At 48.4% G+C, this 15543-nt stretch overlaps 1 protein-coding gene and 1 long non-coding RNA gene across 2 annotated transcripts in view; one reads left to right on the top strand and one right to left on the bottom strand.

The window, feature by feature from the left end:
• The window catches only part of LOC126109392 (chaoptin), a 331789-nt gene that overhangs the window by 85220 nt on the left and 231026 nt on the right, over positions 1 to 15543 (bottom strand). The window lies entirely within an intron of this gene.
• LOC126109394 (uncharacterized) lies at positions 14659 to 15531 on the top strand. The gene is made up of 3 exons (XR_007523685.1): positions 14659 to 14839; positions 14981 to 15122; positions 15406 to 15531. It is a non-coding gene; the product is annotated as an uncharacterized LOC126109394 (long non-coding RNA).

Below are 15543 nucleotides of genomic sequence, written 5' to 3'. Positions count from 1 at the left end.
ATTTCCATCCCTCTTAAGGGGTGCATAGTTAATGTGTCTGTGTGAGTTGTTAAAGTTTTTAGTTTAAAGTAATCTGGTGTGATCGCAGATTTGCACGAGTGTAATTTTTCAGAGGTCGTTGTGAGTGGTCGTGACTACGGCCGTGTTGAAACGGAGCGGAAGCTTCTCAGCCTGAAGGCTTCCACGAAAAAAAAAAAAAAAAAACTGCCTCTGAATAATTGTAACTTGATATTTAGAGGGTGCTTTCTGATTGTAATTTCAGATCTGTTTTTGAAAGGCTTTTAGGAATAAAATTCACATTTGTTAAAGGTAATTTTATTTTCCATCAGTTACTTCCTGGCAACTACTTACACGCTCACCTAGTGTGATTAAATGTGTTAATGTTATTGGTGAATCGCTAGTAAATAAAAGTAAATTCTTTAAGAGAAGGTTTTTGAAAGTTTAAATTCACGGTTGAATCGTTACCCATAAAAATTGTTTAGTTGTTTGGAAACTTGACGTCCATGAATGACTGCAAATGATTTCCAAGTAGCCGAACACCCAGGTGCTCCAGTCCATTCCATGCAGAAACAACCCACACCACTATGTAGTTACCGCCATCTTGCACAATGCTTTGTAGCCAACCTGGATCCATGGCTTCGTAGGGTCTGCACCACACTCGAACTCTACCATCAGCTGTTGCCAACTGAAATCAGTTGCGATCTGACCACTCCACGGTTCTCCAACCCTCAAGGGTCCAACTGGTTTGGTTGGACACGGGCGGAGGAGACGCGCTGCAGACGGCGCTGCGGTGTTAGCGAAGGCACACGCGTCGGTCGTCTGCTGACGTAGGCTATTAAAGCCAAATTTTTCCTCACTGTCCTCAAAACGCCAAATTTCGACAGGCTGTCCTAACCGATACAGTCGTTGTACATCCAACATTGGTTTCTGCGGTTATGTCGCTTGTCTGTTAAGGCTGACAACTCTATGCAAAAGCCGCTGCTCTCGGTCGTTAAGTGAAGCCCGTCGGTGACTGCGTTTTCCGTGGTGAGAGGTAATGTTTGAAATTTGGTGTTCTCGGCACACTCTTGACTCTGTGGATCTCGGAATACTGAATTCCCTAACGATTTCCAACTTGGAATGTACGAGGGCAGTTCAATAAGTAATGCAACACATTTTTTCTTCTCGGCCAATTTTGGTTGAAAAAACCGGAAATTTCTTGTAGAATATTTTCAAACATTCCCGCATAGTCTCGTATAGTTTCATTGACTTCCGACAGGTGGCAGCGCTGTACGGAGCTGTTAAAATGGCGTCTGTAACGGATGTGCGTTGCAAACAACGGGCAGTGATCGAGTCTCTTTTGGCGGAAAACCAGGGCATCTCAGATATTCATAGGCGCTTGCAGAATGTCTACGGTGATCTGGCAGTGGACTAAAGCACGGTGAGTCGTTGGGCAAAGCGTGTGTCATCATCGCCGCAAGGTCAAGCAAGACTGTCTGATCTCCCGCGTGCGGGCCGGCCGTGCACAGCTGTGACTCCTGCAATGGCGGAGCGTGCGAACACACTCATTCGAGATGATCTACGGATCACCATCAAACAACTCAGTGCTCAACTTGACATCTCTTATGGTAGTGCTGTCACAATTGTTCACCAGTTGGGATATTCAAAGGTTTGTTCCCGCTGGGTCCCTCGTTGTCTAACCGAACACATAAAGTGCAAAGGAGAACCATCTGTGCGGAATTGCTTGCTCGTCATGTGGCTGAGGGTGACAATTTCTTGTCAAAGATTGTTACAGGCGATGAAAAATGGGTTCATCACTTCGAACCTGAAACAAGATGGCAATCAATGGAGTTGGCTCCGACATCGACCAGTGGAATGGTACCGTGCAGGCATACAGGCCCTCATTTCAAGGTGGCGTAAGGCCGTAGCATTGAATGGAGATTACGTTGAAAAATAGTGTTGCGTAGCTAAAAGATTGGGGAATAACCTGGTGTATTTCAATGCTGAATAAAACAACCCCTGTTTCAGAAAAAAATGTGTTGCATTACTTATTGAACTGCCCTCGTACCATTTGTCTGGGTCCAACTACCATTCCGCGCTCAAGCTCCATTAATTCCCGCCGTGCATACAGAATAACGTCGGCACCTTTTGACGTGAATCCCCCGAGTACAATGACAGCTCCCCTTTATACCTTGTGTCAGCCGGTTTGCCACCATATTTGTCTGTGCATATCGCTGTCCCATGACTTGTCACGTCAGTGTACGTTTGTAATGTGCATGGTTTATGTTAAACATTGTGTGTACAATGCGCTGTTGTTCATTCTGTTATGTGGTATCGAGTACGCTCGAGGAACGACAGAGGACTTGCTATAGCGAGGTCCGGCGTCATGGTTACCACAGCCACCAACCTGACTAACATGCAAAACTAGAAGGCGTCGTCTTTGGGGCTGCGGCTTTTGATTATTATTAAAAAGATGTTGAATTGTATTGTAAAAGAAAAAATGGAAACCGTTTGTATGATTTCAAATCTGTATCAGTTAGTTGCCTAACTGTCATAATTGCATTAAGCTGAAACCAATACATTCGCCCATCAGAGCTACTTTTAGTACGTCAATGTTGTGAGAATGTATTATGTAGACATATAAAACTGCAAAGAAGATGATATTTATGCAGAACCTGTGTGGAGAAGTTATTTGATTCAAGATCGTTTGTACTTGATGTCTATGTTCATAAATGCAATCAAAATCATTTTACTGAAAAGAAGGAGAGTTGTTACCTGAGTGAATCTTAGTAAAAGGAAGCTGAATATCTTCGTACCGAAAAGTCTTCAGAAAAGTGACTAATCAATTGGCCTGAATTTCACTGATGTTTTTGAAGCAGTGTTGGCCTTCAAGATCGATTTTAAAAGACAGTTACATTCTCTCTAAATGATCTCGTGTTTTCTATAGTGGAAAGATGACATATTTTTGACAGTTCCATGACGCTAGTTAGAAGACATGAAATATATAATTGCACTCCTGACTGATCAGTTGCGTGGGCTATTTTCGCTGGTTATCTTAGCTACGGACGATAACAACCACGTACTCAGCTACGAAAAATCTATTAATACTTGAGATAATGACGACATTTATTTACAGCAGTTGCGTAATTAGCGCCCGCTAGCTCCATTAAACAAGAACCTGCTCCGGTAAATGATTTCTTCGGAAGCGGCGACTGTGATTCTGACCTACTCAGTATTTGCGGAATAGTTTGCAACATTTTCGTAAAGTTACTGCCTTAGCACAGCTAAATTGTGAGACATTTTAGGGCTTTAATACATGCTAAAGGCACTGAAAGATCAGATTCGTCAACATACAGTATCAGAGAGTGCATGCAGCTGCAATATACACAACGGTAGACAAAATGTTCTTCATGAGCATTTTCAACTTCTAGCGGCGTAATGAATAGTCCATTAAATTTCGGGCATGCAGCTGCGCAAAAAAAAAAAAAAAATAAAATAAAATAAAATAAATTCCTCCACTGATATTTCGGCCGTGTATCGTCCGGCCGTCCTCAGAGTGAGTCACAAGACTGACGACAAGATTTTTTTTTTACTTTATTGTTATTTTAAACCCGTACAACAGGCAGGCTGTCAGCAGCACACTACGCTGCACTTCAGCCATAGAATATACAAGGAGCAAAAACAGTGAGAAGACACATAAGTGACAGAACGGTGGGCAATAAAACAGGAGACACATAGAGACACACACGGAGCCGTTCACACTCGTCGATAATCCACACTGCGAACTGATGAGGCGATACACAAACACTGAAGATGACGACGGCACTGGTGAACGAGGGAGTGTGACGGTGAACACTGAACACTAAACACGACGGCACACACGAAACACTGATGGCGGTGATCTCCGGCGCGCGAATGTCCACGTAACGTGTGCGAGTCCGGGGACCTGCCAAGAGGGGAACAGGGGTGAGGTGGGGGAGAGGGGAGAAAAAGGATGCCAATAACCGAGGAGACAGGGGCAGGAGGAGAGGGACAGGGGAGGGGAACCCCGGGGGAGGAGGGGGGAGCAAAAGGAGGAGGGAGGGAAAAGGGAGAGAAGGGAGGGAGGGTGCCGAGAGGAGCAAGCACAGGAGGAGGGCGGGAGGATCAAAGTTGGTAGGAGGGGTAGATGGAGGGGAGGAGGGCATCATCAGGGAGGGGGAGCTGGCGGAAGCCACCTTGGGAGAGGGTAAGGAGGGTGGAGAGATGGAGACCGGGTGGGACGTGCGAATACAGGCGCGGCAGCGGGCGGGGGTGGGAGAGGATCAGGGAGACGAGCGGGTGAGGATGATCAAGTTTACGGGAGGTGACGACAAGATGCCAAGCGCGGCCTTATATGCTCCACCGCGGCGGTACTGCGCATGCAGGTCACAGATGCTGGTCGGCGGCAAAGAAATACGCTTACACATGCACCGCCTGTGGCGAAGGCGTACAGACATTCGATTCGCTTATCGATATATGATTGGTGGCGGTGACTCCATGACGATTACTCTGCGGTTTAATTACCCCAAGAGTCGGATTTCATGCTTTGTCCAAATTAAAACCATTACCTCTATTTATTAAATAGATAGGCCGTATTCTTGAGAAACGCTGTGTTAAGGTGATCTTCCAGCCCCCCCACGAAGATCGCAGCTTTACTCGGCTCTGTGAAGGACGATTTACAGCTTCGTAAGCCGGGTGCGTATCAGATTCGTTGCGGAAATTGTGAGAAGTCGTACAGAAGTCAAACAACACTCACCGTTCATGAGAGATGTGTGGAGGATCGAAGGTACACACGCTTATTACAGCAAGACAAGTCAGCTGTGGCCGAACATTGTATTGATATAGGACATTCCATGAATTAGAGTGATGTGAAGATTTTAACATCCACCTCTTCCTTTTGGGAATCTGTCTTCAAGGAAGCTATAGAGATTAGATTAGCTAATAATTTAATAAATAGAGGTTATGGTTTTAATTTGGACAAAGCATGGAATCCGGCTCTTGGGGTAATTAAACTGCAGAGAAATCGCCATGGAGTCACCGTCGCCGATCATAGATTGATAAGCGAATCGAATATCTGTACGCCTTCGCCCCAGGCGGTGCATGTGTAAGCGTATTTCTTTGTCGCAGACCAGCATCTGTGACCCGCATGCGCAGTACCGCCGCGGTGGAGGCATATAAGGCCGCGCTTGGCATCTTGTCGTCGTCCCCCCCCCCCCCCCACTTCCTGTGTCCTTTCCTCTCGCCACCCTCCCTCCCTTCTCTTCCCTTCCCTTCTCTTTTCTTTTCCCCCGTCCCCTCCCTCCTCCCCTCTTCCCCCGGGCTTCCCCTACCCCTTCCTCCTATCTCCCCTGCCCTTGGCATATGCTCTCCCCTTTCCCTCTCCCACCCCCCCTCCTTTTCTCTTGGCAGGTACCCAGACTCGTACACAGTTAGTGAACATTCGCGCGCCGGAGATCAACGCCTCGTGTTCTGTGTGTGTCATCGTTTTGTGCTTAAGTGGTTCAGTGTTATTCGTTTTTGTGCACCTACGTTCACGTGTGACAATATTCGTCTCTGTCCAAGTGTCTGAACAAATTTTATCTTGAATTCTACGCCCGTGAACGGCTCCATGTATTTTAAAAAGTGTTTGTCTCCGTTTCTATGTCCACCATGTTTTTCCTCTCGATGTCTTCATTTGTATCTTGTGTGTTTCTCTGAGGCCAAAGAGCGGCGTAGCATGCTGCTGCTGGCCTGCCTGTTAACAGGTTTGAAAATAACAATAAAGAAAAAAAACTTGTCATCAGTGTTGTGACTCACTCTGAGGATAGCCGGACGATACGCGGCCGAAATATCAGTGGAGGAAATTTTATTTGCGCCCCTGCATGCACTTAGCTCCAAGTCATGGTAAGTACAAAGACAATCGAAGAACGTCAGTCCTTACAGTCCTTTCGTAGGATCAGCTGTGAGTGCAAATACTATAGAAGCAGGGCAAGAACCAGCAGCAGTCCCAAGAAAGCGAGCACACATATAAATTCTCAGCACAGCGTTAACTGATGATTACACTTACTATCACCAAATTGTTAAAACTAGAGCAGAGCAAACAGCCGTATACACAACATAGTGAGCAGCTGAGCAGCACGATGACTCGAAGGCACTACGCAAAGTGCAACAGCTGCAAAAGCAATTGACTGACACTGACAACTTACTTAGCTACACAATACAGCAGCATGAGCAAAGCAGATCATTTTGTAACACAGTACCAAAAAAGCAAGCACGCGTATGGCTTCTCATCACAGTGAAACCCGACGATTCCAATTACTGCCATCAAAAATTATTAAGACTAGTGTAGAGAAAAAGCAGTATGCACAGCATGGTATGAAGCAGAGCAGAGCAGAGAGCAATATCCACAGCACGATGGCTTGACTGCACTACGCGAAGTGCAGTGGCTGCATAAAGAGCTGGCTGACATTGACATTTTACTGAGCTAAAGAATACAGCAGTCTGAGCAAAGCCGATGACTTTTTACTGTTGCAATTAGGACTTACAATGTGCCACGTAAACGATATTTATCAGAGCCAAAAGAGCTTTTCAGATACTTCCAAAATTCTAGTCAGCCACTACTACCTCCCACTGAAGATGTGGTAAACCTGTGGACTGGGTGTCTCACAGTCCCAGTAACTTGTCAAACCTGGAGTGGTTGGAATGTTGCTGGAGCGTTGTTTAACTTCCCTGAAATACAGACTGTTATTCGAATGTAGTAAATGCAGTACAGTTACCTCCTGTTGACATTTATAGCTACACTGCACAAACTAGTTTACTTCTGAGTCCTGTTGTTATCTGCACGCGGTAGATACATAACAGATCACTTTTAATGCAAAGCACAGCTAAGAGATCTGGAACTGACAGCCTCAGTTGATTACAGTACTGTACAGAAATGCGGAGACCTTCTGTCTGCACAGCTGCTAAAGCACGTTTCGCAGAGGAAACAGACAGTCAACAATCCGACTGAGGTGCTCCCAGAGATATTCATTCGGGCTAAGGTTCGACAGATCTGAGACTACGAGAGTACTCACATCTCGCACAAATACGGTGGAAGCTGAAGACCGACCTTTCGCCTCTGTCGCTGAGTGGTCAGTACATCCGGCTGCTGTGCGGAAGTCCCAGGCATTACTGCCGGTTGGTGGGATGACTGGAACGAGGTGTATTTAGCCTCGTGATGCCAGCTGACTGAGAAGCAGCGACTACACGGTTTTATGAGTCTGATGACCCCGTGCCCCTGCACATTGCATCCAAATGACATCATTGGCAGAGAATGATACGGTAGTTGACAATATCGACTGGCCCACTGTGGTCAGAACGTAGAGCTCATTTTCTTTCCAGAATGAGATATTTCACTCTTCAGCGGAGTGTGCACTGATATTAAACTTCCTAGCAGATTAAAACTGTGTGCCGGACCGAGACTCGAACTCGGGACCTTTGCCTTTCGCAGGCAAGTGCTCTAACAACTGAGCTACCCAAGCACGACTCACATCCCGTCGTCACAGCTTTACTTCTGCCAGTACCTCGTCTCCTACCTTCCAAACTTTACAGAAGCTCTTCTGCGAACCTTGCAGAACTAGCACTCCTGGAAGAAAGGATATTGCGGGAACATGGCTTAGCCACAGCCTGGGGGATGTTTCCAGAATGAGATTTTCACTCTGCAGCGGAGTGTGCGCTGATATGAAACTTCCTGGCCGATCAAAACTGTGTGCCGGACCGAGACTCGAATTCGGGATCTTTGCCTTTCGCGGGCAAGTGCTCTACCATCTGGTTCGCAGGAAAGCTTCTGTAAAAGTTTGGAAGGTAGGAGACGAGGTACCGGCAGAAGTAAAGCTGTGAGGATGGGCCGTGAGTCGTGCTTGGGTAGCTCAGATGGTAGAGCACTTGCTCGCAAACGGCAAAGGTCCCGAGTTCGAGTCTCGGTCCGGCACCCAGTTTTAATCTGCCAAGAAGTCTCATTTTCTTTCTTTTTCTTTTATTTTTTATACCAACTGACAGATGACTATCCCATTACGGGGTCGACCTCTTATGGGCTTCCACCCCACAGCTCTGAAAATAGTGATGGTGCTTTAGTGCACATAAATCATACTTCATCACTTCAACAGTTGTCATATACAGACATTCTTTCCAGGCACCTTCCATTATACCGGTGATGTTCGAGTAAATAATAATAATAATAATAATAATAATAATATGTCACTGATATACGGCTTTGGGACGTCATAATCTGTGGTATACATTGTTGGGACCAACGATGCTTTGAATTTTCCCCAACGTAACAATTGGTGTGCTGCAGAATACACTGAGGTGACAAAAGTCATGCGATACCTCCTAATATCGTATCAGACCTCCTTTTGCCTGGCGTAGTTCAGAAACTCGATATGCCGTGGACTCAAAAAGTACTTGGAAGTCCCCTGCAGAAATAATGACACATGCTGCCCCTACAGCCGTCCGTAATTGCGAAAGCGTTGCCGCTGCAGGATTTTATACACGTACAGACCTCTAGATTATGTCTCGTAAATCTTCGATGGGATTCATGTCGGGCGATCTGGGTGGCCAAATCATTCGCTCGATTTGTCCAGAACGTTCTTCAAATCAATCGCGAGCAATTGTAGGTGGATGACATGGTGCATTGTCTTCCACAAAAATTCCGTCGCTGTTTGGGACCATGAGTGGCTGAAAATGGTTTCCAAGTAGCTAGACATAATCATTTCAAGCCAGTGATCGGTTCAGCTGGAACAGGGGACGTAGTCCATTCCATGTAAACACAGCCTATACCATTATGGGGCCACCACCAAACTGCACAGTGCCTTGTTGACAACTTAGGTCCACGGCTTCGTGGAGTCTGTGCAGCACTCGAACCCTACCATCAGCTCTTACCAACTGAAATCGGGACTCTACTGATCAGGTCTAGAGTCCAGCTGATATCGTCGCAAGCCCAGAAGAGCCACTGTAGGCGATGTCGGTCGTCTACTGCCATAGCCCATTAACGCCAGATTTCGCCGCACTAACGGATACATCTGTCATACGACCCACATTGATTTCTGCTCATGAAATGCTGCATGTCTGTTAGCACTGACAATTCTACACAAACGCTGCTGCTCTCATTCTTTAAGTGAAGGCCGTTAGCCACTGTGTCGTCTCCAGAATGAGATGATGCCTAAAGTGTTGTATTCTCGGCACTCTCTTGACACTGTGGATTTCGAAATACTGAGTTCCGTAGCTCTTTCCGAAATGGACTGTCCCATGCGTCTAGCTCCAACTACCACTCTACATGAATGTTTTGTTAATTCCCGCCGTGCGGGTAGAAACACATCGGAAACCTTTCCGCAGGAATGACAGTACAAATGACAGCTCCAACAATGCACTGCCCTTTTAAAAGCTGTGTTCAAATGGCTCTGAGCACTATGGGACTCAACTGCTGAGGACATTAGTCCCCTAGAACTTAGAACTAGTTAAATCTAACTAACCTAAAGACATCACAAACATCCATGCCCGAGGCAGGATTCGAACCTGCAACCGTAGCGGTCTTGCGGTTCCAGACTGCAGCGCCTTTAACCGCACGGCCACTTCGGCCGGCCTAAAAGCTGTGTACAAGATGCTACCGCCTTTTGTACATGCGCTTATCGTCTGACTTTTGTCACCTCAGTGAACTAGGAGAGATTGGATAGGTCGAAAGAGGACACTGAAGGCCTGTGCGATGGGGATGAACTGGCTGATGTAGGAGAAAAAGAAATAGGAGCCGGTATGGAAGACGTAGGGGATCCAGAAGTAGCAACCAAGTGACTATTGCTTTGTAGAATATACGAGTCTGGAGACATAAGATCAGACTGTCGAAACAGTGTGTACATAATAGCGAGGGTAGCGAGGGCAGGTAAGTGCGAGAAGCATCGCACAATAAACGTTAAATCTCACGCACCCACGCTATTCACAAGGATAAAATACAGATGTATCGAAAAGAAAATTGAGGATCTGTTAGATGAGGATTTTTTCGACTTTAGGAAAGCTAAGGACCCAAGAGAGGCAGTTCTAACGGTTCGCTTGACAATGGAAGCAACACTTAAGAAAAATCAAGACAACTTCACAGAATTTGTCGACATAAAAAAATCTTTGGACAGTGTGAAATGGTGGAAGTTGTTTGAAGTTCTCAGAGAAACAGCTTGAAACTGATGTGAAAGAAGTGAATCGTAGGCCAGGGGAAAACTGAGAAGGATGAGAACTGAAGCGTTTGAAATGTGGTGCTGTAGAAGATTCTAGAAATTTAGGTGGACTGATAAATAAGATGGTCCCTGACAGTGACTTTCACTGGGATAGCGATCCCTGGAAAAGGCTGTGACCAGTTTGACTGTACGCCGTCTCATAGAACTTTAGGGTGTACATACTGCTACAGTACCTCAAATGTTCCACTCCTCTGGAAGATTTCTGTGTTACTACACTCCTGGCCATTAAAATTACTACACCAAGAAGAAATGCAGATGATAAACGGGTATTCATTCGACAAATACATTATACTAGAACTGACATGTGATTACATTTTCACGCAATTTGGGTGCATAGATCCTGAGAAATCAGTACCCAGAACAACCACCTCTGGCCGTAATAACGGCTTTGATACGCCTGGGCATTGAGTCAAACAGAGCTTGGATGGCGTGTACAGGTACAGCCGCCCATGCAGCTTCAACACGATACCACAGTTCATCAAGAGTAGTGTCTGGCGTATTGTGACGAGCCAGTTGCTCGGCCACCATTGACCAGACGTTTTCAATTGGTGAGAGATCTGGAGAATGTGCTGACCAGGGCAGCAGTCGAACATTTTCTGTATCCAGAAAGGCCCGTACAGGACGTGCAACATGCGAACGTGCATTATCCTGCTGAAATGTAGGGTTTCGCAGGGATTGAATGAAGGGTAGAGCTACCGGTCGTAACACATCCGAAATGTAACGTACACTGTTCAAAGTGCCGTCAATGCGAACAAGAAGTGACCGAGACGTGTAACCACTGGCACCCCATACCATCACGCCTGGTGATACGCCAGTATGGCAATGACGAATACACGCTTCCAATGTGCGTTCACCGCGATGTCGTCAAACACGGATGTGACCATCATGATGCTGTAAACAGAACCTGCATTCATCCGAAAAAAATGACGTTTTGCCATTGCGCACCCAGGTTCGTTCTTGAGTACACCATCGTAGGCGCTCCTGTCTGTGATGCAGCGTCAAGGGTAACCGCAGCCGTGGTCTCCGAGCTGATAGTCGATGCTGCTGCAAACGTCCTCGAACTGTTCGTGCAGATGGTTGTTGTCTTGCAAAAGTCCCCGTCTGTTGACTCCGGGATCGAGACGTGGCTGCACGATCCGTTAACAGCCATGCGAATAAGATGGCTGTCATCTCGACTGCTAGTGATACGAGGCCGTTGGGATCCAGCACGGCGTTCCGTATTGTCCTCCTGAACCCACCGATTCCATATTCTGCTAACAGTCATTGGATCTTGACCAACGCGAGCAGCAATGTCGCGACACGATAAACCGCAATCACGATAGGCTACAATCCGACCTTTATTAAAGTCGGAAACGTGATGGTACGCATTTCTCCTCCTTGCACGAGGCATCACAACAACGTGTCACCAGGCAAAGCCGGTCCACGGCTGTTTGTGTATGAGAAATCGGTTGGAAACTTTCATGTCAGCACGTTGTAGGTGTCGCCACCGGCGCCAACCTTGTGTGAATGCTCTGGAAAGCTAATCATTTGCATATCACAGCATCTCGGTTAAATTTCGCGTCTGTAGCACGTCATCTTCGTGGTGTAGCAATTTTAATGGCCAGTAGTGTACATAATGACAGTCATATCTCGCAAAGGCTGTGCCTGCTGCAGTCAATCTTGTGAGACTTAGGGTTGCATGTACTGCTACAGTTTCTGGCGTTTCACTGTTAGTTAGCTATCCCTGACCATTGTTTTTCAGTGGACAGCGATCCCTCGTGAAGGCTCTGCGTAGTCAGGCTGCAGTGTAGCTTGTGGATGTCTGAGATGGGCATGCCGTTACAGAATTCAAGATGTTATATAGAATGTTTTTGGGATTTCAGAATGGTTTAGCGACCCCTGACAAAGGTTCCGTCTAGTTGGGCTACAGTCCGTTTCCTGGGACTGCTACAGTTTTCCTCCAAATGCTGCAGTCCTATAGAATGTTTCTGGGGTTTTATAGCGGTCTGAGCGATCCCCAGTAGCGGATTTCATTGGGTTGGCTGTCTCTGGCAGAGGCTCTGCCCAGGTGGGCTACAGTCCGTCTCACAGGACTTTGGGGTGCAGCTGCTGCTATATTACTCCACCAAATGTCAGAGTCCTACAGAAGGTTTGTGGGGCTCTGCCCAGTTTTTATTGGGATAGCGACCTCTGCCAGAGGCTCAGCCCAGGTGGGCTACAGTCGGTCTCATAGGACTTTGGCTTGCAGCTGCTGCTACACTAGTCCACCAAATGTGGGAGTCCTACAGAAGGTTTGTGGGGCTCTGCCCAGTTTTTATTGGGATAGCGACCTCTGCCAGAGGCTCTGCCCAGGTGGGCCACCGTCCGTCTCATAGGACTTTGGCTTGCAGCTGCTGCTACACTAGTCCACCAAATGTTGGAGTCCTACAGAAGGTTTGTGGTGCTCTGCCCAGTTTTTATTGGGATAGCGACCTCTGCCAGAGGCTCTGCCCAGGTGGGCCACCGTCCGTCTCATAGGACTTTGGCTTGCAGCTGCTGCTACACTAGTCCACCAAATGTCGGAGTCCTACAGAAGGTTTGTGGGGCTCTGCCCAATTTTTATTGGGATAGCGACCTCTGCCAGAGGCTCTGCCCAGGTGGGCCACCGTCCGTCTCATAGGACTTTGGCTTGCAGCTGCTGCTACACTAGTCCACCAAATGTCGGAGTCCTACAGAAGGTTTGTGGGGCTCTGCCCAGTTTTTATTGGGATAGCGACCTCTGCCAGAGGCTCTGCCCAGGTGGACCACCGTCTGTCTCATAGGACTTTGGCTTGCAGCTGCTGCTACACTAGTCCACCAAATGTGGGAGTCCTACAGAAGGTTTGTGGGGCTCTGCCCAGTCTTTATTGGGATAGCGACCTCTGCCAGAGGCTCTGCCCAGGTGGGCCACCGTCCGTCTCATAGGACTTTGGCTTGCAGCTGCTGCTACACTAGTCCACCAAATGTCGGAGTCCTACAGACGGTTTGTGGGGCTCTGCCCAGTCTTTATTGGGATAGCGACCTCTGCCAGAAGCTCTGCCCAGGTGGGCTACAGTCCGTCTCATAGGACTTTGGCTTGCAGCTGCTGCTACGCTAGTCCACCAAATGTCGGAGTCCTACAGACGGTTTGTGGGGCTCTGCCCAGTCTTTATTGGGATAGCGACCTCTGCCAGAAGCTCTGCCCAGGTGGGCTACAGTCCGTCTCATAGGACTTTGGCTTGCAGCTGCTGCTACGCTAGTCCACCAAATGTGGGAGTCCTACAGACGGTTTGTGGGGCTCTGCCCAGTTTTTATTGGGATAGCGACCTCTGCCAAAGGCTCTGCCCAGGTGGGCCACCGTCCGTCTCATAGGACTTTGGCTTGCAGCTGGTGCTACACTAGTCCACCAAATGTGGGAGTCCTACAGACGGTTTGTGGGGCTCTGCCCAGTTTTTATTGGGATAGCGACCTCTGCCAGAGGCTCTGCCCAGGTGGGCTACAGTCCGTCTCATAGGACTTTGGGGTTAGCTGCTGCTACATTACTCCACCAAATGTCGGAGTCCTACAGACGGTTTGTGGGGCTCTGCCCAGTTTTTATTGGGATAGCGACCTCTGCCAGAAGCTCTGCCCAGGTGGGCTACAGTCCGTCTCATAGGACTTTGGCTTGCAGCTGCTGCTACGCTAGTCCACCAAATGTCGGAGTCCTACAGACGGTTTGTGGGGCTCTGCCCAGTTTTTATTGGGATAGCGACCTCTGCCAAAGGCTCTGCCCAGGTGGGCCACCGTCCGTCTCATAGGACTTTGGCTTGCAGCTGCTGCTACACTAGTCCACCAAATGTGGGAGTCCTACAGACGGTTTGTGGGGCTCTGCCCAGTTTTTATTGGGATAGCGACCTCTGCCAGAGGCTCTGCCCAGGTGGGCCACCGTCCGTCTCATAGGACTTTGGGGTTAGCTGCTGCTACATTACTCCACCTAATGTCGGAGTCCTACAGACGGTTTGTGGGGCTCTGCCCAGTTTTTATTGGGATAGCGACCTCTGCCAGAAGCTCTGCCCAGGTGGGCTACAGTCCGTCTCATAGGACTTTGGCTTGCAGCTGCTGCTACGCTAGTCCACCAAATGTCGGAGTCCTACAGACGGTTTGTGGGGCTCTGCCCAGTTTTTATTGGGATAGCGACCTCTGCCAAAGGCTCTGCCCAGGTGGGCCACCGTCCGTCTCATAGGACTTTGGCTTGCAGCTGCTGCTACACTAGTCCACCAAATGTCGGAGTCCTACAGACGGTTTGTGGGGCTCTGCCCAGTTTTTATTGGGATAGCGACCTCTGCCAGAAGCTCTGCCCAGGTGGGCTACAGTCTGTCTCATAGGACTTTGGCTTGCAGCTGCTGCTACGCTAGTCCACCAAATGTCGGAGTCCTACAGACGGTTTGTGGGGCTCTGCCCAGTTTTTATTGGGATAGCGACCTCTGCCAAAGGCTCTGCCCAGGTGGGCCACCGTCCGTCTCATAGGACTTTGGCTTGCAGCTGCTGCTACACTAGTCCACCAAATGTGGGAGTCCTACAGACGGTTTGTGGGGCTCTGCCCAGTTTTTATTGGGATAGCGACCTCTGCCAGAGGCTCTGCCCAGGTGGGCCACCGTCCGTCTCATAGGACTTTGCGGTTAGCTGCTGCTACATTACTCCACCAAATGTCGGAGTCCTACAGACGGTTTGTGGGGCTCTGCCCAGTTTTTATTGGGATAGCGACCTCTGCCAAAGGCTCTGCCCAGGTGGGCCACCGTCCGTCTCATAGGACTTTGGCTTGCAGCTGCTGCTACACTAGTCCACCAAATGTGGGAGTCCTACAGACGGTTTGTGGGGCTCTGCCCAGTTTTTATTGGGATAGCGACCTCTGCCAGAGGCTCTGCCCAGGTGGGCTACAGTCCGTCTCATAGGACTTTGGGGTTAGCTGCTGCTACATTACTCCACCAAATGTCGGAGTCCTACAGACGGTTTGTGGGGCTCTGCCCAGTTTTTATTGGGATAGCGACCTCTGCCAGAAGCTCTGCCCAGGTGGGCTACAGTCCGTCTCATAGGACTTTGGCTTGCAGCTGCTGCTACACTAGTCCACCAAATGTGGGAGTCCTACAGACGGTTTGTGGGGCTCTGCCCAGTTTTTATTGGGATAGCGACCTCTGCCAAAGGCTCTGCCCAGGTGGGCCACCGTCCGTCTCATAGGACTTTGGCTTGCAGCTGCTGCTACACTAGTCCACCAAATGTGGGAGTCCTACAGACGGTTTGTGGGGCTCTGCCCAGTTTTTATTGGGATAGCGACCTCTGCCAGAGGCTCTGC

The sequence above is a fragment of the Schistocerca cancellata genome, chromosome 12 (genome assembly GCF_023864275.1).
Source record: "Schistocerca cancellata isolate TAMUIC-IGC-003103 chromosome 12, iqSchCanc2.1, whole genome shotgun sequence".
Lineage (NCBI taxonomy): Eukaryota > Metazoa > Arthropoda > Insecta > Orthoptera > Acrididae > Schistocerca > Schistocerca cancellata.
The sequence above is the reverse complement of the archived record's forward strand: the minus strand, read 5'-3'. Positions and strand labels throughout refer to the sequence as shown.